The following is a 23453-nucleotide window of genomic DNA, read 5'->3' as shown; positions in this document are numbered from 1 at the left end:
TCAAACTGGCAAATACTTTCAGGGAAGTGGGGGCTTAACCCTTTTTACGTTTTCACTTATTCAGAATTCTTAATTCTGGGGCTGGAGCAAAAGCACAGCGGGTAGGGCGTTTGCCTTGCACATGGCCAACCCGGGTTCGATTGCCAGCATTCCATATGGTCGCCCGAGTACCGCCAAGAGTAATTCCTGAGTGCAAAGCCAGGAGTAACCCCCGTGCACCACCAGGTGTGACCAAAAAAAGCAAACAAAAAAATTAAACAAGATTCTTAATTTTGTAAATGTTAACTACCTTGATAACTCCCCAATACCTTCAAATAGAAAGGATATTTAGTCTTTTTTTAGAAAAAGCTGCTCTCAGTAAAACAAAACAAGGTAGTCTATTGTTTTGAGAACAAAGGCCACTTAGATATTTTTAATTCTTTTTTTTTTTTTGGTTTTTGGGTCACACCTGGCGATGCACAGGGGTTACTCCTGGCTTTGCACTCAGGAATTACCCCTGGCGGTGCTCAGGGGACCATATGGGATGCTGGGATTAGAACCCGGGTCGGCTGCATGCAAGGCAAACGCCCTACCCGCTGTGCTATCGCTCCAGCCCCCCGATATATTTAATTCTTATAAAATTTAAATTATTTTCAAGGACTTTTATGCTTTTTTTTGTTCTGAACTTTTTCTTAGTAGTTTGTTCATGCAATGTGGTTTCTGCTCTTAAAAACATTCTACCCCTTGCCCTTTGGATCCTGCTGTGGAGCGAGCATGATGGAAGAGCCCAAGGAAGCGCCCTTGGACTCCAAACAGCCCACTGAACTAATTCCGGCATGGGACCAGAGACCCCACGGTGCGCTGAAACAGTGGGAACCGGGCATCCCCCAATTCTTTTAACCTCTCTCTCTCTCCACACCTCCCTCCTGAGCACAGCGCAGGATCCGAGGTTTTCCTGAGCGCAAAATGGAGACGCCGAGCCTCTCTCTAGGCTTCTCCATCTTATGAGCACCATAAAAGGGTAAAAGTTTGTAGTGATGTTATTTCTGGTTGTACTTTCCCTGGACTTTATACAGAAACCCAAAACCGCGCGGCCGCGCGACCTAATGTCATCTTAGCATCAGCAATATGTAATATGTCCCTTTTTAATGGGTCGGACTTTTGTGGGAGATCCTAACAAGAATAGTAAGTCTGTTGCTGAAATATTGAAGGCAATCAAAGTGGTAGCCATCTCTCTAGACTGAACTAAGCTATATCCCCACACCGGCTGAGAAGAAATTTTCTTCTTTCTCGGGAAGAAACGCGGCGTGTCGTCAACTACAGTGTGATGTCCATTAAGCAAACAGACCTGGTGGCGTGGGAATGGGATATAAAGGGAAAAATTATATACATGGAACAGTGGGACGCTGGTGGAATCTCGAGCCGGAGCCGATACCAGCGCAAGCCCTTCGGTTCCAGAAACTGCTTGCAGACACTCTACTAGTCTATCAACTAAGCCAGAGCCCCACGCCTGCTGATGACGGGAAATAACCATCCTTTTCGTTTTTTTTTCCCTTGTCAGACAGCGTGGCGATTACTAAACAGGCGTGAACTCGGTGGCGCGGGGCAAGGGGGAAAAAGAAAAGTTATGTAACAAACAGCGGGACTTAATATCTCTATATTCTTAGCAGTGGAGAACTATCAAATGCCTCCTTGGCAATAGGACTGCTTTTCTTTTTTGGGGGAAACCCCAACAACGGTAGTGAGTTGTGTGTTGAAACATGGAATGTAATCGAGATAAGGCGTAAACGAAGTGAAACTTATCATGTACAAGGGTGGGGACTGGGGAGGTGGGAGGGGGCGGCAGGTATACTGGGGGGGTTGGTGATGGAAGATGGGCACTGGTGAAGGGAAGGGTGTTTGAGAATTGTATAACCGACATAATCCTGAGAACTATGTAACCCTCCACATGGTGATTCAATAAAATTAAAAAAAAATATTCTACCCCTTTTGGGGCTGGAGTGATAGCACAGCGGGTATAACAGAATTTGTTTTGGGGGGAACACCTGGTGGTTCTCAGGGCTTTCTCTTGGCTCTGAGCTCAGGCATCACTCCTGGTGGGCTTAGGCGACCATATGGGGTCTGAAGTTGAGTTGCTGCATGTGAGGCGAGCTCCCTACCTGCTGTGAGCATCCTGCGCCCGCCATCCCTCCAGAACAGAATTCGAAAAACAAATTTCTTTGTTGCAACTTTGGGTCTGTGGATAGCATTTTAAAGTCCCCGTTATAAAGACAAAGCACTGGCTCATGGGGGTTTATTTTATGTTTCTGGTTTGTACAAGACTTAAACTTTCCCCCCTGCCTTTGGTGGGTATTAAAATCCAAACACCAAGCTCTTACACCTTAATTATAAAATTAAGGCCTCAAGATTTTTTCCCTCTTACCTTTTCAACTTAAATTCATTTTCATTTTTGGCTCTAGGAATTTTTATTTATTTTTTGAATGATCTATGTGTCAGCAATTATTTTAAAATAAATAAAAGTGGATTAATTTTTATAATATATTATTATAAAACATATATTACTTTTAAATTTATATTTATACTAATAATTTATATTTATATAAATAATATATAAAAAGTAATCCACTTTTATATATAAAAGTTTATATAAAAGCTATCTATATATTGGACAAAGACACAAAACTACATATCAGACATAATTATTTTGTGTCACTATTGATAGCACAGCAGGTAGGGAGTTTGCCTTGCATGTGGCCAACCCAGGTTCATTTCCTCCACCCCTCTCAGAGAGCCTGGCAAACTTGAGAGTATCTCGTCCGCATGGCAGAGCCCAGCAAGTCTCTTGTGGCGTATTTGATACACCCAAAACAGTAACAACAGGTCTCACGATGGGACGTTACTGGTGCCCACTCGAGCAAATCAGTGAGCAACGGATGACAGTGATACAGTGATTTGCTTAATTAGTTAAAATGGAGGGAGACAAAGATACTAAGGCATTTGCCTTGTATGCAGTGACCCCCAAGCCCAGAGTTGGAAGTAAGCTCCCTGAACTGCTGGTTGTGGTAAGACCCAAAATCTGCTGAATACATTTTAGCTTAAAATCATAAAGCAATAATAACTCAAACCCTGGTATATAGTGTTTGCTAATTGCTTGATGTAAGTGCTCCATATGACATAAAATGATTAGTATATGTCACTGTCATCCCGTTGCTCATCAATTTGCTCGATGAGCAAAGCGAGTGGGCACCAGTAATACCTCCATCGTGAGATTTATTGTTACTGTTTTTGGCATATCGAATACGCCACAAGGAGCTTGCCAGGCCCTGCTGCTTGGGCGAGATACTCTCGGTAGCTTCTGGGCTCTCTGAGAGGGGCAGAGGAATTGAACCCAGTTGGCCGCGTGCAAGGCAAACACCCTATCTGCTGTGCTATTGCTATTTGTATTGGTTTCCTCAAATTGCTCTGTTTGCTAGCAGTTCCTCCCTTAACTTGTCAATATTTTTAAGAAATGTTCTTTTATGTCTTTTTCTTAAAAAACATAAGTATATGAAAAGTCTTAAATAATATCAAACTGTATTTATGTAATTTACTAATTATAAAGTCATTTAATTTTTAATACGGTCTTTCCTTCAATTTGCAATGATGAAAACACTCTCCCTTTGTCACAACTTAATCTCAGTTTTTGTGATTCTTTCATTTCCTTTTTCTTGGTAAAGACTTTTTAGTCACTTAACACCAAATAAATATTTTGAAGTATTATTTTTATCTTATTCACTTTGTAAAGGAATTTATCCCAGTTAAAATTGATTTTCACCTGTTAAAAAATAAATAAATGCATACCTCAACTTTATATAATTAATAAAAAAAGCTATCTATATATTTATTTGGGCTGGAGCGATAGCACAGCGGTAGGGTGTTTGCCTTTCATGTGGCTAACCGGGTTCAATTCCTCTGCCCCTCTCGGAGAGCCCAGCAAGCTACCGAGATTATCTCGCCCACCCGGCAGAGCCTTGCAAGCTCCCCGTGGCAGATTCGGTATGCCAAAAACAATAACATATCAATAAGTCACATATCAATAACAAGTCTCAAGATGGAGATGTTACTGGTACCCGCTCGAGCAAATCAATGAGCAATGGGATGACAGTGACAGTGATATATTTATTTAATATATTTATATTCTTATATTTATATAAAAAGCTATTTATATTAAAAAGCTATTTATATAGCTTTTATTTGTATAGCACATTTAACGTTTTCAACAAGCATTCTTCTTGTAACATATGCTTTTATGGCCTCTCCTTTAAAAAAAAAGTAAGTTCTAGCCCTGTGAGACTTTAGTAAAATTATGTGCATTTGCTGGGTTGGGGGAGAGGGCAGGGTGTCACTGGAGCCACACCAGGTGATGCTTCCAGGTGTTATTCCTGTTTCTGTGCTCAGGAGTACCCCCTGGTGGTGCTCTGGGACCAAGTGCAGTGCTGGGATCCAATCAGGGTCCAATGAAGTTGCTGGTCCCAAATTCTGTGCATTTGGAATGTCGGTAGTTGCTGTCAGACCCTTTGAAAACATCTGTGGAATCCCAACTCCCGCTGGCGATGTGTAAGATGACCCTGGCCAGGGCCTGAGACTGTGGCTGCTCTCTCTCAATCTGCCAAGGGAAGGATTGAAGTTCCTGAAAGCAAGCAAAGTATCCAGGGAACTTTCGGGGGATCCAAGTGGGGAAACCGATGAAAGGGACTGAAAAGAGATATATTGACCTGCTTCTAATTGGTCTGAAGGAATCTTGATTTTTTTTTTTAAGAAGAGGAAGAGAAGTAAACCAGTGAAGTGTGAAGGTCTTACTAATTGCTGAAGGTATTTAGTTCATACTAAGGATCAGATCTGCTCCTTTTTAAAATCGCAGGTTTCCTAAAAGTCACATATCATGCACTTGTTTGACTCATAAAGATAACTTCCGAACCCCTTTTCTGGGGTTTGTATAAAAATGATTTTTTGTTTGTTTGTTTAGTCTTATCTCTCAATTTTTTTTTTCTCCAAAGTGATAGCGTTTGTCAACTTGGGTGCAAAACTTCCCTCTTCATGTGCGCTGGCATATTCTTCCCCAGTTTTGACTGGCTTAGATGTGATATTTGTATTACTTCCCTTAGCCACCCTTAAGTTCCACTCTTGGCTCATGTGTGATGGGTGGATGTTGGAAGAGAAAAGTCCCATTGATTATCATATATTTTTTAACATGGAAGACCGCACTAAGGGGTCAAAGAGGAATGAGTGTTCAGGAGGGGTCTGTAGCACTGTAGCACTGTCATCCCATTGCTCATAAATTTGCTCGAGCGGGCACCAGTAACATCTCTATTGTGAGGCTTGTAACTGTTTTTGGCATATCGAATATGCCACGTAGAGCTTGCCAGGTTCTGCCATGTGGGTGGGATACTCTCGGTAGCTTGCCAGGCTCTCTGAGAGGCCCTACCTGCTGTACTATCACTCCAGACCTCGGACTGAAGCAGGAGGTGTCACCTTGAGAATATTCATGTGTGAAACTGACATACACATTCATGCGTCTATGAATTTTGTTAAGGAAATCGAAACAATCTACTCCTGTCTTACAAGACAACAAAGCTGTGAGTTTTGAGAACAGAGGATTTATCAGAAATATAAAGTTTGATTTGGTATCATTTTGCAGTTCTCATTTTAATAGTTTTTAGACTAGAGGGGACGTGGTAGCTGTTACATGCATAAATGTTACCCATGCATTTTGGTGTTTGAAAAATGTTACTGGTAAAATCGAAGATGCCTTGGAATTGGATATATAGTCACATTGGTTGTGATCTACTTGGAAGACTGTGAATTACAAATGGCATTGTTTAGTGGTTGATGGAGGCACTTCACAGAGGTTATAAAATCTGAAAATTATTGTATTTCTACTGAATTATATAGTTGTAAAAAAGTACTTAGGAAACACATGAATTTCTGAGGAATATATTCTTAGGGAAAGAAATAATTTCAGTTCCGTTCTCCTGGAAATACAGCAGCACTGGGAGAGCTGACTTTTCAACAAGGTTAGGGTTAGGGTTAGGGTTAGGGTTAGGGTTAGCAAGGGTTAGGGTTAGGGTTAGGGTTAGGGTTAGGGTTAGGGTGAGGGTTAGGGTTAGTGTTAGGGTTAGGGTTAGGGTTAGGTTTAGGGTTAGGGTTAGGGGTTAGGGTTAGAGTTAGTTAGGGTTAGGGTTAGGGTTGGCAAGGGTTAGGTTTAGGGTTAGGGTTTGGGGTTAGGGTTAGGGTTAGGGTTAGGGGGTTGGGTTAGGGTTAGGGGGTTGGGTTAGGGTTAGGGTTAGGAAGGGTTAGGGTTAGGGTTAGGGTTATGGTTAGGTTTAGGGTTAGGGTTAGGGGGTTGGGTTAGGGTTAGGGGGTTGGGTTAGTGTTAGGTTTTGGGGTTAGGGTTAGGATTAGCTAGGGTTATGGTTATGGTTAGGGTTGGCAAGGGTTAGGAAGGGTTAGGGTTAGGGTTAGGGTTAGGGTTATGGGTTAGGCTTAGGGTTAGGGTTAGGCTTAGCAAGGGTTAGGGTTAGGGTTTAGGGTTAGGGTTAGGCTTAGGGTTAGGGTTAGGGTTTGGGTTAGGGGTTAGGGTTAGCTAGGGTTAGGGTTAGGGTTAGGGTTGGCAAGGGTTAGGAAGGGTTAGTGTTAGGGTTAGGGGTCGGGTTAGGGGTTAGGGTTAGGGTTAGGGTTCGGAAGGGTTAGGTTTAGGGATAGGGTTAGGGTTAGGTGTAGGGTTAGGGTTAGAGGTTATGGTTAGCTAGGGTTAGGGTTAGGGTTAGGGGTTAGTGTTAGGGATAGGTTTAGGGTTAGGGGTTAGGGTTAGGGTTAGCTAGGGTTAGGGTTAGTTAGGGTTATGGTTAGAGTTGGCAAGGGTTAGGAAGGCTTAGGTTTAGTGTTAGAGTTAGGTTTAGGGTTTGGGTTAGGGTTAGGATTAGGGTTGGGGTTATTTTTATTGTTAGGGTTAGGGTTAGGGTTGGCAAGGTTTAGGGTTAGGGTTAGGGCTAGGTTTAGGGTTAGGGTTGGCAAAGGTTTGGAAGGGTTAGGGTTAGGTTAGGGTTCGGGTTAGGGTTCGGGTTAGGGTTAGGAAGGGTTAGGGTTAGGGTTAGGTTTATGTTAGGGTTAGGGTTTAGGGTTAGCTAGGGTTAGGGTTAGGGGTTAGGGTTAGGGGTTAGGGTTAGGTTTAGGTTTAGGGTTAGGGTTAGGTTAGAGGTTAGGGTTAGGGTTAGGAAGGGTTAGGGTTAGGGTTAGGGCTAGGGTTAGGGTTAGGGTTAGGGTTAGAGTTAGGGGGTTGGGGGTCAGGGTTGTGGTGCTTACTGGTGTGCTTTTGCAAGGAAATCCTTGTGGATTTTATTCCCTTTGTGAAAATATAAACACTCTGGCTTCATCCTCTGACTGTCCGGTAGTTGGCGACCCCACAGATTTCCTGCTGACCTGATCCAAGTTCAGGAACGGGAAAAAAATCAACTTTCCTGACCAGAAAGTACCAGGTCAGGAATAGTTGGAGTCTGGCCCTTTAACACTCCGGCCGGAAGTGTGGGTGACATCACCGAGTTTCTGTCTGAGGGTGGCAGCATTTCCATTCGGCCGCAGAGCATGGGGACTGGGGCAGGAGGGGAAGGGGGATCCCGGGGCGGACAGGGGGTCCTGGCTGGGTGGCTTTGTGCCGTGGCGGGGGCGGGGGGGAGGGGGGCGGCGGCCCCACCCGGGTGGCCCCTCGCCCTGCCGAGGTCTGTCCAGTTCGTTCCTGCCCTTCAGGGAGACGAGGGGGATTCTGAGGGAACTTACCTCAGGGCTGCCGGCGGGCGCGAGTCCCGGGGAGGCCTGGCCGCGCCCGGCGGGGCTCGGGGCGACTCCGGGCTCTGCACTCGGGATCCTCCGGGGGTCGGGGGACCCCATGGGGTGTCGACAAGGCCCCGCCCTCCCCGCTGCCCTGTCGCTCAGGCCCGGCCACAAAGAGAGACAAGAGGGAGCCCCAGTTCCCCAGTTTCCCGCACGTGGGCGGGGCGTGCGCGGCCGCCTCCCCATTGGTTCCTGCGGGGACACTCGGAGCCCCCGGGGGTCTCGGGCTGGGGCGGGGGGTCACCCGGGAATGTTCCCGGGCCGGTCCTTGTCGGGCCACTTCTGTCATTGTGACTATGGAGTCGGGGCCGAAGGGTCGGTTTCCCTGGAAAGGGGGGAGTTAGTCTCTCTTTTAATTAAAAACAAAGTTTTGTTTCATAATACTTGACCGACATCCCGCCGCGCGCAGGGTCCCTCCTGGCTCTGCACCAGGGGGCTCTCCTGGCGGGACTCAGGGTCCTGTGGAATGTCAGGCTCGGTCCTGTCAGCCCCGTGCACGGCAGATGCTCTCCCAGTGCACTGCCCTCTGCACTGGCCGGGGACTCAGGAGTGTGTGGATTAACGTTTGATTTTCCCGGGTTCCTGCGCCTGCGGTAGGTTTTTGGGATCCTGGGAGATGCGGAGCTGAAGAGACTCTGGCAGAAGTGGGTCTAGCATCCGGGCTGTGTTGGAGCAGAGTGGTCCTTGCAACCAAATGTAGCAGGTGGTAGGCTGGTCACTTCCAGGATGTACCCCTAGATGTACCATAATGCAATCTAGGATTTCCATTGGTCACCACACCCTTATTTCTTTGTTTTACATAATTTATAGATTTTTTTAGGGTGAGGGAACACATGGCAATGTTCAGGGGTTATTCCTAACTCTGCACTCAGGGATCACACCTGGGGGTGCTCAGGGAAACATGGGATGCGATGCTGGCAATCAAACCTGGGTAGACACGTGCAAGACAAGAACCCCACCCACTAAATTTCTGTTATTATTATTATTATTATTTGCTTTTTGGGTCACACCCAGCGATGCTCAGGGGTTACTCCTGGCTCTGCACTCAGGAATTACTCCTTGCAGTGCTTGGGGGACCATATGGGTTGCCGGGGATCGAACCCGGGTCGGCCGCGTGCAAGGCAAACGCCCTACCCGCTGTGCTATCGCTCCGGCCCCATTTCTGTTATTATTAATTGTAGTTTTTGGTCCACAGCTGGCAAGTGCTAAGGGCTCACTCTTGGACCTTAGCTCAGGCGTGGCTCTTGGCAGTGCTGGGGTGGGGAAACCTATGTGCTGTTGCATATTAACCCGGGCTCAGCTGCTTGAACGAAAAGCATCCTATACATTTACTATCTCTGCTAACTCTCTGATTTTATTTTTCCTCAGACAAATAATTTCTGCTTTACCTGTCAGGTTTCAGAGCAATCCCTCATTGATGGAGGTATTTCTCCAGGACCAGAGGCTCCCCCTTCTGTTCTGGTGAGTACTTGCAGAAATGGGCTTTTCAGGGACCTGTTGCAGTAGGTTTTAGATGTCTCCCCTAGTACAGCCAGGAGGTTGGTCTTGCTCAGGACGGACCTGGGTTCAATCTTCCCATACCCCATAGGAGGGTCTGAGCATCAAGAGATCTGGCCCAAAAACCAGAAAGTAAGAAAAGCTGAGGGGGCTGGAGCGATAGCACAGCTGGTAGGGCATTTGCCTTGCATGCAGCCGACCTGCACTCAATTCCCAGCATCCCATATGGTCCCCTGAGCACCGCCAGGAGTAATTCCTGAGTGAAGAGCCAGGAGTATCCCCTGTGCATTGCCAGGTGTTACCCAAAAAAGCAAAAAAAAAAAAAAACATGCCGAGCAATAGGAGTGCAGACAGGGCACTTACCTTTCATGCGGCTGAGGGGTTTGTTCTCCAGTACTGCATAGGGTTCCCTGAGCACTGCCTGGTGTCTCCCAAACCTCTTTTTGGCTGCTGTGGGCTTCTCTCCAACCTCATATTTTAGTTTCCCCCTTTATGCTACGAACTTGGAGTTGATCAGGGACTCTTCCCCTCTGTCCATGTGTCTCTGGATGTAGGGGAGCCGTGCCGTGTCCTCCACCAGTAAAGGAGGGGATCAGCCCTTGAGCTACTCTCCCTGGTCTATCTCACTACTTGGGGAGCAATCGAGCTGGGATTTGAGAACACACCTGGCAGTGCTTGAGAGCTACGCCCTGCTCTGTTCACATTAGCAGTGCCAGTGGGTACTGGTGAAGGTCCCCAAGGTTCCATGTGGCCAGCATGTGTTCCAGCCTTGTGTGCTCTCTCCTGCCCCTCTGTTCATACACTCATTGGAAGTTCTTAGATGTTAACATGATGGAAAACTTCCAACAAGAGGCTGTCAGAAGGAAATAAAGGCGTTGGAGTCTTTGAGCAAAATTATAGACTTTCATCATTTTGATTTCTTTGGGGCCAAATGTATGTTCCGCCTACTTTTCTTACACAGGATCACATAACTGAATGAGTAAAATGACATAATCTGTGAAAACTTGACCTGTAAGTTCTAAGCATCCCAGGGTGTGCCCAAAAAGAAACAAACCAAAGAACTGAGCCTTGAGATTTATTCCTGGATTTCACACATCTCTGTTGGCAGATGACTTTCTCTGTGCCTTTGTCAGAGGGGAGGGGAGTGGCGATCTCAAATCCAGCAGTACTCAGGGTGTAAAATTGAGTCAGACGGATGCGAACCTTGGAAATCACAGCCTGTTTTCAGCTCAGAGTCACACCCGGAGCTGCCAGGTGTCCGCAGCCCTGCCATGAACTCTACCAGTTGGGCCGTGTCCTAGCCTCCACCAGCATGCCAGTCTGTTCTTATCAGAGGGTTCACAGGATTTATGTAGAATTTGGATTCTGGGGTAAGAAATAGGCCAGTAGTGCAGGCTCTGGCCTTGGAAGCAGACCGCCACAGTATAATAGTTTCATTTTCAGTTGGTCATGCCTTCGATGCCAATGGGTCAATTCTGGCTCTGCTTTGATCACCCCTTGCAAGATGTGGGGACCCTTTCCATCTGATGGAGATTGAAACTTGATTGAAGTACATGCCAGGCAAGCACCCTATACTCTGTGGTATCGCTGTGGCCATCATAAAAAGGGTTTTACTCTGGTTAAATTCCAGGAAGTTGTGATAGCAAATGTACTTTTTACTACTAAGTACACAACTCACATTTCTTGAGTGTGTGATTTTGCTTTGGGATCACATCCACTAGTAGTCTGGGCTTCCTTCTGAGTCTGCACTCAGGAATTACGCCTGGTGGGCTTTGTGGACGGTATGGATGAGGGAGGTCAAACCTGGGTAGCTGTGTGCAAGGCCAGTGCCCACCTTTCCCTGTGATTTATTGATCTGACTCGGGATCTGATTTTTACCTATTCAGCTATATATGTTTTCTCAGAAATTCTAGAATTTTCAGTTAGGGTAGACCCAAGAGCCCTAAGAACATGTTAGCAGGGCAGCTGCTTGCTTTACCTTCCCTGAGAGTGAACAGCATCGTGGATTACAACGCACTTCTGTGTCCCCTGGAGAGGAAGGGACATCGGGCAATGTCTTCCTGGGTGGGTATGTGAGCTCAGCCTGAGGGTGATGCTGGTCAGGGCCATGAATTGTGCTCCATTCTGGAGCTCATAAGTCTGACTTCTCTTCCAGCTGATTCCACGGAGCCACCTGCTGATCCTTGGGAATTACAGAAGCTGCAGGCAATGGTGACGCTTCACTGACACACTGTTCCAGGTGGGAGGAAAACGATGTGGTGACATGATGCAGTAACAGGCACGTACCGGTTTCTAGGGTCTTTGTATCTTGAGTTTCAGGAAGTAGTCCTGGCATGTAATTCCTGGCCTGAGTGCTCCGACTCTCTGCTATTTGAGGCTACTTTGTCCTTGTTTGTTGGTTTCCTTTTATTTGGATTTAGCCACAACCAGCAGTGCTCTGTGAGTACTTCTAACTCTGTGTTCAATTATTCCTACCAGATCTCAGGGACCCTATCGGGTGGTGTGGATTCAAGACTGTCTTTTGTTTCATTTTTTTTCTTTTCAGCAACATTTAGTGATCATTTTTTTTTATTAGTTTATTTTTAGAGAGTCATCGTGAGGGTACAGTTACAGATCCATACATCTTTGTGCTCATGTTTCCCCCATACAAAGTTCGATAACCCATCCCTTCACCAGTGCCCATTCTCCACCACCAGTAAGCCCAACATCCCTCACCCCCTCCCCAGTCCCGTCTCCCCCCACCCCACCCTGCCACTATGGCAGGGAATTCCCTTTTGTTCTCTCTCTCTGATTAGGTGTTGTGGTTTGCAATAAAGGTGTTGAGTGGCCATTGTGTTCAGTCTCTAGTCTGTATTCGGCCCGCTTCACCCTTCCCCCACATGACCTCCAACCACATTTTACTTGGTGGTCCCTTCCCTGAGTTACCCAGAATGAGAGACCAACCTCCAAGCCATGGAAACAATCTCCTGGTACTTATTTCTACTATTCTTGGGCGTTAGTCTTATAGTCTATTATTCTATATTCCACAGATGAGTGCAATCTTTCTATGTCTGTCTCTCTCTTTCTGACTCATTTCACTTAGCATGATACTTTCCATGTTGATCCACTTATATGCAAACGTCATGACCTCATTTTTTTCTCTCAGCTGCATAGTATTCCATTGTATAGATGTACCAGAGTTTCTTCAACCAGTCATCTGTTCTAGGGCACTCGGGTTTTTTCCAGATTCTGGCTATTGTAAACAGTGCTGCGGTGAACATATAAGTGCATATGTCACTTCGACTATACTTTTTGGCTTTTCTGGGATATATTCCCAGCAGTGGTATTGCTGGGTCAACATTTAGTGATCATTATATTTTAGGACAGGAATGATTGTGTGCTTTATATCTGTTTCACTTATAGTACTTGTCTTTGCAAAGTAACTGTATTTTGATCTATGAAACATTTTCCTTTTTAAAAATTTAAAAAAAATTTTTAATTAGTGAATCACTGTGAGGGTACAGTTAACAGACGTACATATTTTCGTACTTGTGTTTCAGTCATACAATGCTCGTGTACCCATCCGTCCACCAGTAACCATTCTCCACCACCGATGATCCCAATATCTCTCCCACCCCCTCACTCCATACCCCACCACCTGAACCCGCCTCTGTGGCAGGGCATTCCCTTTTTTTTTGTGTGAGGTGATGGGAGGATCACAACGAGTGATCCTCCTGGGTTACTTCTGGCTGTTCACTCAACGTTGCAGCTGGTAGTGCTTGCTGGACCAGATGGGACAGTGGGGATTGACAGTCCTGCCCACTCTCCCCAGACCCACTGTAGTGTAACTCCATCTGCCGCTTTGTTTTCTATTATATTTGTTGTTATCCCACAGCTGATGTGCTCAGGGCCACTGGAGGCCTGCTACCACCTGCGGGCCTTCGGTGAGAGCAGCCTGGGAGCAGGGCTGGGCTTTGTGTTCCCCAGGCACAGTGGTTCTGATGGGCCAGGATTATTGACAGCAATGCTGATAATTTTCACATGTTCATTTCTCTGTTTCTGTTTTTGTGATTTGGCCACACTTGGCAATTGTCAGGCTTGCTGCTGGGATTCAGGGGATCTACCCAGGTCAGTCAAGAGCATGGGACAGCCCCCCCCGTGCTGTACTATCGATAAGCTTCCTGTGAATAGTTCCTTCCATTGCTAAATGAATCACCTTCTTGTACAACCACAGGGGCCTTTATTAGAGGGGAGGGGAGTAGCAAAATCAATTCCAGCTGTACTCAGGGATAACTCCTTAGGGATTCAGGGTGTAAAGTTGAGTCGGACGCATGCATGGCAAGTGCATGCATGGGAAGTTCTCACTTACTGTCCCCTTCAAGCCTTCGAAATCACAGCTTGTTTTTGGCTCAGGGTCTCACCAGGAGCTGCCAGGTGTCTACAGTCCCGCCATGACCACTACCAGTTGGGCCTTGTCCTAGCCTCCGCCTGCATGCCAGTCTGTTTTTATCAGAGGGTTCACAGGATTTATATAGAATTTGAATTTTGGGGTAAGAGATAGGCCAGGAGTGCAGGCCCTGGCCTTGGAAGCAGACTGCCACAGTATAATGGGTTCATTTTCAGTTGGCCATGCCTGTGATGCTAATGGGTTACTTCTGGCTCTTCTCATTGATCACCCATTGCAAGACGTGGGGATACTTTCTGTCTGATGGAGATTGAAACTTGACTGAAGTGCATGCCAGGCAGGTACCCCATGCTCTGTGCTATCTCTGAGGCCAGATTTTGCTCTGGTTAAATTCCAGAAAGTTGTGATAGTAGATGTTCTTTTTCCTACTAAGTACACAACTCACATTTCTTGAGTGTGTGTTTTTTCTTTGGGATCACATCCACCAGTAGTCTGGGCTTCCTTCTGACGCTTCACTCAGGAATCACTCCTGGTGGGCTTTGTGGACTGTAGGGATGAGGGATGTCAAACCCGGGTAACTGTGTGCAATGCCAGTGCCCTCCCTTCTCTGTGTTTTATTGATCTGTCTGCAGGATTTGATTTTTACCTATTCAGCTAGATATGTTTGTTAAAAATTATAGAATGTTCAGTTAGTGTGGACCTAGGAGCCCAAACAACGGGACAGCAGGTCAGCTTCTTCCTTTACCTTACGTGAGAGCGAAGGGCATCATGGATTACAATGCACTTGTGTGTCCCCTGGAGAGGAAGGGACATCTAGTAATGTATTTCTGGGTGGGTTTTGAGCTGTGCCTGAGGGTGACGCTGGTCAGGTCCATCAGTTGTGCTCCGTTCTGGTTCTCATGTGTCTGACTTCTCCTCCAGGTGATTCTATGGAGCCACCTGCTGATCCTTGGGAATTACAGAAGCTTCAGACAATGGTGACACACCATCTGACACACTGTCCCCAGGTGGGAGGAGAATGATGTGGTGACATGATGCAGTGACAGGCAGGTACTTGTTTCTAGGGTCTCTGTCTCTTGAGTTTCAGGAAGGAGTCCTGGGATGTAATTCCTGGCCTGAGTACTCCGACTCTCTGCTATTTGAGGCTACTTTGTCCTTGTCTGTTAGATTCCTTTTATTTGGGTTTAGCCACAACCAGCAGTACTAGAGGAATACTTCTAACTCAGTGCTCAATTATCATTCCTACCAGATCTATTGGAACCGTTCAGTTGGCATGGATTCAAGACTGCCTTCAGATTATTTTTTTTTCTTTTGAGCAACATTTAGTGAACATTATATTTTAGGACAGGAATGATATTGTGTGCTTTATTTCTGTTTCACTTATAGTACTTGTCTTTGCAAAGTAACTGTACTTTGATCTATGCAACATTTTTCTTTTTTCTTTTTTCTTTTTTTTTTTTTTTTTGCTTTTTGGGTCACACCCAGCGATGCTCAGGGCTTACTCCTGGCTTTGCACTCAGGAATTACTCCTGGCGGTGCTTGGGGGACCATATGGGATGCCGGGGATCGAACCCGGGTCGGCTGCGTGCAAGGCAAATGCCCTATCCACTGTGCTATCGCTCCGGCCCCAACATTTTTCTTTTTAAAAAAATCTTTTTAATTAGTGAATCACTGTGAGGGTAGAGTTAACAGATTTACGTATTTCCGTGCTTTTGTTTCAGTCATACAATGCTCAAGTACCCATCCTTCCACCAATTCCCATTCTCCACCACCGATGATCCCAGTATTCCTTCCACCCCCCACTTTATCCCCCCACCCCACCTTGCCTCTGTGGCAGGGTGTAGGATGACATTACTTTGTCCTCTCCCCTGTCACCCTACAGCAGGGAATTCCCTTTGGGTGGTGATGGGAGGGTTACAAAGAGTGATTCTCCTGGGTTACTTCTGGCTCTGCACTCAATGTTGCAGCTGGCAGTGCTTGCCGGACCAGGTGGGACAGTGGGGATTGATAGTCCTGCCCATTGTCCCTGGACCCGCTGTAGTGTAACTCCATCTGCCTTTTTGTCTTCTATTGTATTTGTGTTCTCACACAGCTTTGAGTCACTAACTGGATATTGTGTGTCCCTTTCTCATCCCTAGAACATAGAATAGGGACTGTGGGATATGGCATTGGTAGGGTGTGGTATCTAGTGATTTGGTCCAACCCATTGTTGCTATTTTTGGTCCTGTTGGGTCTGTGCTCAGGTGTTATCCTCTGCAGTGGTCATTGGATTTATTCCTGGGGTGGCTGCAGGCAAGTCCAGAACTTGCAGGAACCTTCTAGTCTAGTGTCATTGTAGTAGATCTGCCTTCTTGTGAGGGATTCCTGGGCTCATCAGCCCCAAATGTGGATGGAGGCTGTTTCCTCCCAATTGGAATGGGGAAGGGAGTGAGGCCCTGAGCTCCTCTAGGGCGCTAGGGTGTCTCATTCTCACGCCCCATAGTATGGGGTGGGATGACATCACTCCTGCTCCATATGTCTGTGTTCAGGACATGGTGACCTTCCCCAACATGGCCATGAGTTCCACCCCAGAGGAAAGAACAAGTGTCAGAAATCAAGTTTTTGCAGGGTACAGGTGAGCTCCAACCTGCTGGAATATCTCCCCAGTCCCTGGCTTTATGTCTTATGAGTCCAACTTATTTTATTTTCTTGCTGTATTTCATTTTTGGGTCAGCTGGCAATGCACATGAGTGACTCCAAGATATGCACTCAGGAATCACTCCTGATTAGATCCCCAGCATCCAATATGGTCCCCAGGCACAGCCGGGAATATTTCCTCAGCCCAGAGCCACGATTAAGCCCTATACATTGCTGTGTGTGACCCAAAACAAACCAAATACATTTACTTCTCTTTCCACACTTGACTTGAGTGCTTTGCTTCTGCTCTTGGTATTGTTTGGGGGACACATTCGGCATTTTCATTTTATTTGTAATTTTTAAATTCCATTCATTTATTTTTTGGCTTTTGGGTCACACTCAGTGGTGTTTAGGGGTTACTCCTGACTCTGCCCTCAGGAATTTCTCCTGGCAGTGCTCAGGGACCACATGGAATGTTGAGATTGGGACCCCGGTGATTTGTGTGCAAGGCAAATGCCCTGCCCTGCACTATGCTGTCATTCCAGCCTCTAAGATCAATTTTGTCTTAGATTCTCACCCACTTAGCCACTGTTTTGCTCAGTGCTTGGGGTCACTTCAACTGATCTTGGGAGAACAGGTGGCACCTGGCATCAACCCAAGGTTCCCACCCGGAATGAGGTGGTGGCGGGTGAGTGCAGGGCCTGGTACGGGGCCTGTGGGCCTTGGGGGTGCGGGAACTGCCAGGAACAAGGGGGCGTGGCTGTGCCAACCCTCCGGGGACGGGACTTCTTTGGACCCTGTCCAGGAAAATTTGACCCCGACATGGCTACTGTTTTACTTAGATGGGAACAATATCAGAGCACTTAGAGCCTTTGCTTTCCATGTTTCAGACCCAGGTTCCATTCCATGAGCATGACCAGAACTGATTCCTGAGTGCAGAGCCAGGAATAACCACTTAGTATTGGCTGAGTGGTCTTCGAGAAAATGTAATAGAAGACAGATTTATTTTGAGGGGCAGAGCGGCAGCTCCCGAAAATCAAGATCATGCTGTTGTTGCTGATGTATTAATTACCATGATGTCTGGGACCATCCAGGAGGCGTGGTCGTCATAGGTGCTTAGTGTTTGCAAATGAAAATTTGCTTTTGGGGGCTATTTTTGGTGTTTTTATGAGTGCGAGGGGGTCTGTCCATGCCTGTAGATGCTCAGGGCTTACTCCTGGATCTGGGCTCCATAAGAGATGCCGAGGATTGATCAGGGTGAGCAAGGCAAGCACATTAGCCCTTTACTGTCTGTCTGATTCCAATGTTGGTGTTTTTGTACATCAGGAATTTCTGCTCTCTCACAGCAAGTTGCAAAGCCTCCGCACTTCTCATCTCGCCGTGATCAGGCGACCCAGGCTATTGGGGTGAGTACTGTGGTTAAGTTTTTTTTTTTTTTAAGTAGTCAGACCTTGGGTTTGTGTGTTCGGCCGACAATGTGGAGCTTGGTGCAGTAGTAATTTCTGAGTGCAGAGCCAGGAGGAAATCCTAAGCATCCATCAGGTGTGACCCAAAAAGGGCAAAAAGAATGTGTAGGACTATGTGCTTCTTAAAGTCACAGAGCAAAGCACCCCCTTTGTTTCATCTTTCCCTTAGCAGGCTACCCACAGTGTTGTTTTGAGTAGTGCTGGTAAATAAGATATTTGAAGAAAGAAATTAATTTTTTATGGGGGTCCGGGGTGAATAGAACCTTTGCCTAGGGCTCACTCCTGGTGTGCTGGAAATAATTTATTTAAAAGGGCCAGAATATAGCAAGTATGGTACTTGCCTTGCTAGCGACCAACCCAGGTTCTATCTGTGGCATCTTATCTTTTCCCCGAACCCCACCAGGACTACCTCATCCAGAGTAGGAATAATCCCTGAATACTGTTGGTTTTTGCCCCAAACCAAAGACACGCACAGAGGATGTGAGAGTAGAGAACAAAGAATAAGTATTCAGGATAAAACATGGGCTTCTGCAGCATAATATAAGTCCAGACACAGTGGATTTAAGGATCCACTGTTCAGTTCTTTAAGTGTTTTACTGTAGAAATTGTCTTTGCACATGAATTTACTTTTGGGTTTCTTTTCTTCATTAGTTACCTTTTTTGTTGCAGTATTTGGGGGCCACACCCTGCAGTGTTCATGGCTAACTCCTTTCTCTACTCTCAGTGATCATTTCTCCCAAGGGTCAGGAACCCATCTCGGGTGCTGGGTATCAAACCTGGGTCAGCCAAGAGCAAGGCAAGCACCTTCTCTACTGTATCACTACCTTGGCCCCAACTATAATGCTCATCTTTAAAAAGCAGACTCACCAGAAAGAGAGAGACAGACATAGAAAGATTGCACTCATCTATGGTATATAGAATAACAGAGTGGGAGACTAACACCCAAGAACTGTAGAAATAAGTACCAGGAGGTTGACTCCATGGCTTCGAGGCTGGCCTCACGTTCCGGGGAAAGGTCAACTCAGAGAAGCGATCACCAACTACATTGTAGTCGAAGGCCATATGGGGGAAGGGAGTTGCGGGCTGAATGAGGGCTAGAGACTGAGCACAGCGGCCACTCAACACCTTTATTGCAAACCACAACAGCTAATTAGAGAGAGAAAACAGAAGGGAATGCCTTGCCACAGTGGCAGGGTGGGGTGGGGGGGAGATGGGATTGGGGAGGGTGGGAGGGACACTGGGTTTACGGGTGGTGGAGAATGGGCACTGGTGAAGGGATGGGTTCCAAACTTTGTATGAGGGAAGTATAAGCACAAAAGTGTATAAATCTGTAACTGTACCCTCACGGTGATTCTCTAATTAAAAATAAATAAATAAAAAAAAAAAAGCAGACTCACTCCAGATGCTCCAACTGTGAGACAGTTTTTTACATCCTGTTGTATAGTAAACACCGGGACATGAGGATAATTTTCTTATCCAAATACATTCCTGCACAACAGTAGTGAATGCTGGATGCAGGCCTATGTAGATGTGTCTTTGGGGTTTAGGGCATTCCAGAGTGAAATCTGCAGTGTTCTGGCTGGAAGGAGTCCTAAGGCCAGGGAACAGAGGCGTGTGTGCTGGTGAGTTGTGTAAGTTCACAAAATAAAAGAGTGAGCTGCGGTGGCAATGGCGTGGTCTCTCATCCACCACATGCTTTTGGTGGCCATGATCTGCTTCCCCCAACACGGGCTGCAGCCACCGACAACAGACACATGAAGGAATGAACAGGGCCGCCAGGCAGTTTGGTGATCAGGTGCTGTTTATTCCATTCTCCCCACGTATTTGTTCCAGTCTCACAAAGCTCCCCGTTCCAGTCTCACACTGACCCTCATTCCTATCTCCTCTTGTCCTCCGAACTAGTCTCTCTGCACTCCGTCTTATAGCCTAGGTCTTGAACCCAACTTCCAAGCATCCTTGGTAGCAACTATACCCATGTGAGGCCACACAATCAACATAGTTTAAGTTAAGAGAAAGATCTTCTGCAGCCAGAAGATCCTCTCAAGGGCAGAATACCACCTAGAGTTGTGTTTCTCCTTTACTTAGTCCCACAACTATTTTAGATTTACTTCTAAATAATCGTTCTCATCAATTTGTGTGGACACAAACTACATGAAGCTTGTAGGGTCGCTGTCCTCGGGACATCTTGCTAAAGATCCCAGAGTATAGATCCGAGACCACAGTTCTCAGGCCACTGTAGTCTTTCCTAACCCTAGCAGGATCCTAATCCAGTTGTTACTTTTGGATCATAAGTGAATTTGTCCATGCTCTTAACTTATAATGCTCTTAACTTACAGTTCCGTATTATAGCACTTGGCCTATCCTGATTCTATGCCAGGGTAGCTCACAGTTTGCCCTGGGTCCATCTAGTCCCTCATCAGGACCGTGCATTTGAGGTGCCAAGAAATATGGACAACAAAGGCTTTAGTGTCTCGAGAAAACAGATGCCCAGGAGTTAATATTCATCGGATTTAAAGGACTTCAAAGTTCCAAAAGCATAGACTTAACTGTCTTCCTGTCTTTTCCTACAGAAAAGACATTGCTATGAAGTAAACTATGCAAAAAGGAGAGGAGAAGGAGAAAAGCAATATTTCACTTATCAAACACATGGGGAGGCGCGGGGCACTCCGGAGGGCACTTTGGTCCTGCCACAAAGTCTGCCTTCACAGCCTCCCTGCCTCAGGGCACCAATTCCTCCTCTACCCACAAGACCAATGGCGGCCCGAGCCAGGCAACCGCAGCTAGATTAGAAGGGATTCCTGAAGGGCCGTCTGTGGCATCACTTCCGTTTCTGCCAGGGGCCTTAAAGAGCCATCGCTAAGATTTAGAGAACCCAGGTGAACTGGTGGTGTAAGGGGAATGGACTAAACAAAGGAGTGGAGAGGCAGCTGATGGGGCGGTGAGCCACAGAGTGAGGAGCTGCGGGGGGAAGGAGAAGAGATCTGATCCTGTACTGATCAGTCAAAAATTCAACCAATGCTATCACAGTCCCCCAGGAAAAACGCGGGTGGGTTGATTGAAAGTAAAACAGGCAGGTAGGTGCAAGTCACCTGATGCTGGGGAATTAAGATGGGGTGAGAGCAGTGACTCCGAAGCCAGCCCTGGAGATGCAGAGAGGAACTGGCCTGGCAGCAGCCCAGAGAGCTGGACAGACACTGCAAAGGGGAAAATGCTGGAAGAACACAGTCTTTGGAAAAAGCCCAACCACTGGACTCTTGCCTACAAGGTAAACCACATCAAGGCAGTTTCAGAAACAAATACAGAGGATGGGTAAGAGGGGTAGTACAGCGGGCTGGGCACTTACTTACCTTGCATTCGGGCAATCTGGGTTCACACCTCAGAATTCCAAATGGTTCCCTGAGCATCACCGAAGAGCAAGAAAGAAACAGCACACTGAATCACTTTGGACACGAGTGGCGCCCCCAAAATGCCTCCAAACTGTGTGCCCGGAGCTTCTGGCCCAGGCGCTGCCAGCGAGTGATGCAATTACCAAAAGAATTTTCCCTGGACTTCATATAGAAATCCAAAACCTCGAGGCTGCGATAGCAGCCACGCGACCTAATATCTTTTGATTGTCAGCAATGTGTAAATGTTCCTTTTTGGCAGGGCTTACCGTGGGGGGAAACTCCAAACAATAGTACTGAGTTTTTTGTTGAAGGGTAAAAAATTGTAACGATAGAATTTTAGGCAGAATTTTCCCTGGACTTTATATAGAAACCCAAAACCGCGTGGCCTCGGCAGCCTAATGTCATCTAATCATCAGCAATATGAAATGGTTCCTTTGTAATGGGTTGGACTTTGGGGGGACCATAATAGGGTTAAAGTTTGTAGCGACGTGTAATTTCTGGCTGTACTTTCCCTGGACTTTATACAGAAATTCAAAGCCGCGAGGCCGCTGCCATGGCCGTGCAACCTATTGTCATTTAATCATCACCAATATGAAATGGTTCCTTCTTATCGGGTCGGACTTTGGTGGGAAATCCTAACAAGAATACTAAGTCTTTTGCTGAAATATTGAAGGCTATCAAAGTGGTAGCCATCTCTATAGACTGAACTAAGCCATATCCCCACGCCGGGTGAGAAGAAATATCCTTCTTTCTCGGGAAGAAACGCGGCGTGGCGTTAACCATAGTATGATGTCCATTAAGCTGACATGGACCTGGTGGTGTGGGAATGGGATACAAGGGAATAAATTATTATGTACTTGGAACAGCAGGATGCTGGTGGAATCTCGAGCCGGGGCCGATACCAGCATATTACCTTTGATTCCAGAAACTGCTTGCAGACATTCTACCAGGCTATCAACTAAGCCAGAGCCCCACGCCGGCTGATGACGGGAAATAACCATCTTTTTTGGTTTATTTTCCCTTTGTCAGGCAGCGTGGTGATTACTAAACAGGCGTGATCTCGGTGGCGCGGGACGAGGGGGGAAAAAAATAGAAAAGTTATGTAACAAACAGCGGGACTTAATATCTCTACATCCTCAGCAATGGAGAGCCATCAAATGCTTCCTTGACAGTGGGACTGTCTTTTCTTTTTTGGGGGAAACCCTAGCAACAATAGTGAGTTATGTGTTGAAACATGGACTGTAACCAAGATAAAGCGTAAACGAAGTGAAACTTATCATTTACAAGGGCAGGGACTGGGGGGGCGGGAGAGGGCGGGAGGTTTAATGGGGTGGTTGGTGATGGAATATGGGCACGGGTGAAGGGAAGGGTGTTTGAGTATTGTATAACTGACATAATCCTGAGAACTATGTAACCCTCCACATGGTGATTCAATAAAATTTAAATTAAAAAAAAAAAGAAACAGCACTGTAGTGCTGTCGTCCCATTGTTCATCGATTTGCTTGAGTGGGCACCAGTAACATCTCCATTGTGAGATTTGTTGTTACTGTTTTTGGAATATCGAGTGTGCCACATGTAGCTTGCCAGGCTCTGCCGTTGAGGTGAGATACCCTCAGTAGGTTGCCGGGCTCTCTGAGAGGGGTGGAGGAAGACAGAAATCAGTATACATTAGGAAACTTATTATTTTACAGGCACAAAAGAACAAAGTATTTGCACTGATGATTAGTTACCAAAGTTGACCGTATTTATGATTTTATTTATTGAAACTATCTGTATACAGTTTCAGAGCTTTGGCCAGAGTGATAGAACAGTGGGTAAGGTGTTTGCCTTGCACATGACCAGTCCGGGTTTGATCCCTGCATCCCATTTGATGCCCCAAGTAACGCCAGTAGTAATTCATGAGTGCAGAGATATGAGTGACCGCTGAGAATCACTGGGTGTGATCCAAAAAGCCAAAACAAAATAAGAAGCAATCTCTTTTTTATTGTTTTGGTTTGTTTGTTTTTAGACTACAGTCAACGGCACTCGGTGCATACTCCTGGCTCTGTGCTCAGGAACCACTCCTAGTGGGACTCCAGGGACCATATGTGCACATGGTATTGAACTAAGGCCATCCCCTTGCAAGGCAAGCACCCTACCCACCGTACCACATCTCCACACTCACACAGCACTCTCTAAAGGAACATATACTCCCAGGAGTAAACCCAAAGTTCCTACGGCTCCTACCTGCTGCAAATGCCTTCTCCCGCACTCGTGTCT

At 46.4% G+C, this 23453-nt stretch overlaps 1 long non-coding RNA gene across 1 annotated transcript; it reads left to right on the top strand.

Annotated features, from left to right (window-relative positions):
* The first annotated feature begins 8414 nt into the window (after positions 1-8414).
* Positions 8415-22253, top strand: LOC129405787 (uncharacterized). Its single transcript, XR_008630772.1, has 4 exons — positions 8415-9306; positions 11498-11581; positions 14648-17748; positions 20379-22253. It is a non-coding gene; the product is annotated as an uncharacterized LOC129405787 (long non-coding RNA).
* The last annotated feature ends 1200 nt before the right edge of the window (positions 22254-23453 follow it).

Source organism: Sorex araneus, chromosome 6, assembly GCF_027595985.1.
Source record: "Sorex araneus isolate mSorAra2 chromosome 6, mSorAra2.pri, whole genome shotgun sequence".
Lineage (NCBI taxonomy): Eukaryota > Metazoa > Chordata > Mammalia > Eulipotyphla > Soricidae > Sorex > Sorex araneus.
This window is presented reverse-complemented; position numbering and strand designations above follow the sequence as displayed.